Source organism: Alexandromys fortis, unplaced genomic scaffold, assembly GCF_014885135.2.
Source record: "Alexandromys fortis isolate MF-2015 unplaced genomic scaffold, M_Fortis_MF-2015_v1.1 scaffold_124, whole genome shotgun sequence".
Classification (NCBI taxonomy): Eukaryota; Metazoa; Chordata; class Mammalia; order Rodentia; family Cricetidae; genus Alexandromys; species Alexandromys fortis.
In genome coordinates, this window is record NW_026067995.1 from 3,833,699 (window position 1) to 3,837,265 (window position 3,567).

General features: G+C 43.9%; 1 pseudogene; it reads right to left on the minus strand.

The window, feature by feature from the left end:
• Positions 1-432: 432 nt before the first annotated feature.
• Positions 433-524, minus strand: LOC126512438 (uncharacterized; annotated as a pseudogene).
• Between the last annotated feature and the right edge of the window lie 3,043 nt (positions 525-3,567).

A 3,567-nucleotide genomic window follows, 5' to 3' on the forward strand; every position in this document is an offset into this window, starting at 1 on the left:
TTGAAAAAAGAGAATATCTGATTGCCAACAATTAACCTTCTACTAAATAAATGATATATAGCAAAACCTTCTTTACAGACAAACTTTGAATACCCATTTTTAATTTTTAAGGCAATGAATGTTTGAATATTTTAGAATGTATTTGTGCGGTTGACTTTCTATACTAGGTTTATAGAAAACTATGAAAATTAATGTAAAGGTTTAAGATTATGTATGTGTGTGACGTGTATGTGTAACGTGTGCATTACTGTGCACATGTGGAGGTCAGAGGACAGCTTGTGTGAGACAGTTCTCTCTTTCCACCCTGTGGGCTCCAGGATAAAAATCAGGTTGTCTTCCTCGGTAGCAAGCACTTTTATCAACAATAGGACCTGAAGGGTTTTGTTGTTGCTCGTTTTTTGAGGGTTTTGTTGTTGTTGTTGTTGTTGTTTTTTAGATATGGAATACTTTAAGAATTTGCATCTCATCCTTCTGCAGGGGCCATGCTAATCTTCTCATTTTCAACGTGCTGCTGAAGCAAGCACTAAAAGGTTTTTTAAAAATAAAATTGGTAATGGAAGATGTTAACCAGATTTTTCTGATCTGTATTGCTAACTTAGAACATAAAAATTAGACTTTTTCCTTTCTCTAGGTCTCACTTCTTATGACCTTTGCTTAATTTTTTATAAAAATTTATGGATGAGTAGGTAAGACAAGTTCAATGCATTGACACAAGTCTACTTGGTTATGGAATAATTATAATCTAAACAGAGTTCAGTTATATCTCCTTGAACATCTGCTACCCATGTCTCCAGGTTCCTCTTTCCCTTCAGGAACTTCAGAGAACACACATTACTTTTCTACATCCTCCATCTCCTTTCCTTTGGTGACAGCGTCATCTCTCTATGTCCTCTCTTTTGTTACTGTGTTTCTGGTGGGAAGACCAATTGCAACAATGTTGCGTCTGGCAGAGATTTTTACCATGACCAAAGCTAGGATAGTTGTTGCCATTTTTATTAGGACACAGTGATATGGTTTAGAAGTGGCCACATGATTTAGAAACAGAAATGTCCACAGTGGAAACTAAATATAGTTGGTAAAGGGTGGTGCTACCTACAAAGACAAAAGTTAAAGCAAAAACTTTAGCAAAGTCTTTGTAAAAACTATGTAAAGAGAAGAAGGAAAATGTGGCGGTACTTGGAGAAAATAATATGAACAGAGGGATTTTTTTTAAAAGAGCAAATAGTTTATTTATTTTTTTAAATATAATTTTTTATTGAAAAAAAATTTTTTCCGCCTCCTCCCCGCCTCCCATTTCCCTCCCCTTCTCCCTTTCCCCCCCTCCGTCTCCTCTCCCCCTCCCCCCACTCCTCTCCCCCTCCCTCTCCAATCTGAGGGGCAGTCAGGGTTCCCTGCCCTGTGGAAAGTCCAAAGTCCTCCCCGCTCCATCCTGGTCTAGGAAGGTGGACATCCAAACTGGCTAGGCTCCCACAAAGCCAGAACATGAAGTAGGATCAAAACCCAGTGGGATTGTCCTTGGCTTCTCAGCAGCCCTCATTGTCAGCCATATTCAGAGAGTCCGGTTTTATCCCATGCTTTTTCAGTCGCAGTCCAGCTGGCCTTGGTGAGCTCACAATAGATCAGCCCCACTGTCTCCGTGGGTGGGTGCACCCCTCGTGGTCCTGACTTCTTTGCTCATATTTTCCCTCCTTCTGCTCCTCCTTGGGACATTGGGAGCTCAGTCCGGTGCTCCAGTGTGGGTCTCGAACAGAGGGAATTTTTAAGAGGATCTTTGTTTGCTATTGGAAGCAATTCAATGGTGGGAGAAAACTTTGAACCTAAGATGAAAGGAAGCATCTGGTGGGTATTTGCAGGAGAAGAAGCCTAGGTACAGAGAAGGTGGTGTATCAGGCAGAAAGGCGAGAAGCTTCTCTATTACCGCAGAAGGAGAAGCGGAGAATATGAGGATAGTTGCGATGTGCGTTTGAATGTGTTGCTTATGGTTTCTTTAAGAAATATGAGTCATGGCCAGTGAAGTAAGACGAGGGCAATGGGATTTTGAAAACAAGAGACTAAGCAAATCAAAGAAGACACTGACTAGGAACATGCAAAAAGATTGACTGGTAGCACTGGGGGACAGTTAATATCTAGAGACAGCATAACCATAGTTTAATTGAGACATATCAGATTCTAAGGGACAGATTTTAAGATGACAAGGTGGGGCTAGTTCTAGATTTGAGGATGCGTTTGAGAGGTGGTTGAGGACCACCATAGGCTCACATATTTGAATGCTTGGTCCCCAGTTGGTGGAGCTGTTTGGGAAGAATTATGAAGTACGGCCTTGTTGAAGGAGGTATGTCCTTGGGGGCAGGCTTTGAGGTTTCAAAAGCTCATGCCATTCCCTGTTAGCATCTCTGCCCCATTATTGTGGGTCAGACCCAAGCTCTTAGCCGCTGCTCCAGCACCGTCCCTGCCTGCTGCCATGCTTGCCTCCATGACGGCAATGAATCTAACCCTCTAGAACCCCGAGGCCCCAACTAAACACTCGCTTCTCTAAATGGCTTTGGGGTTTTGTCACGGGGGTAGAATGGTAACCAAGACAGGTGGGGATGATGCAATGGAAACATTAGGAAGTCAAGAAAAGTAAGAATGTGCTTGAAGAACGTAGTTATGATGAAGGGTAATGGAACTGGGGTGGGCAAGAGAAGAGTGAGATTCTCGGGAGAGCAACAGGGAAAAGCAGTAAGGTCAAAGGAACAAAGTGCTTAGCAAAATAGAATTCTTAGATCAGGGACATGAGGGAGCGAGAGCTGAAAATGTCGGAGTAGGAAGTCTGGAATGAAGATGATTGGCAGGTGAGGAAGAGAGGAGACTATGGAGAACAGTGGCTGAAGTGTGAAGGCAGAAGACGAGCTGACTGGGAATAAAGAGGCTGATGGATGCAGAGGCCACAGGAGGGTTGGGCCATGTATGGAGGAATGAGCTTACCAGGAATAAAGGCAAAATAAGTGAAAGGAATATGCCACTAAAACTGTGCCGGTGTCTTCAAGAAAGCATGAAGATGCTCTAGGTAAACAACAAGACCACAGGAGGAACGTCTGGAGGGAGGTCGCTGTGGTTTCAGTCATAAATGCACCCACTAAAGGACCACCTGGTGGAGGTAACATCCCAGGATGGCTCTGTTGGGACACTTCTAGAGGTGGAGCCTGGTAGACGGCCTGTAAATCCCTGGAGATGTGCCCTCAAAGGGAACGGGGATGCCTGCCCTTTCTTCCTCCTCTTCTGCTTCCTGATCATATGTGAACGGCGATCTGTCAGTTGTGAAGCTGCTTAGTCACAGACCCGAAAGGGCCAACAGGTTAAGGACTAACACTTCCAAAAGTGTGAGCTGAAACAACCCTTCTTTCGGCACAAGGTTGTCTCAGGTGTTCGTTGTAGTAACGGGAAGCTGATTAAGACAGGGGTACAGTTGGTGAGCAAAGTTTTGGAGCAACTGCTGAGGAAAGGAAAGGAGGACACAGTGGTTTGAAGTGACAGCAAGGAACAAGAAAGCCATGTTCATTACCTGAAGGCCCCATGGAACATGAC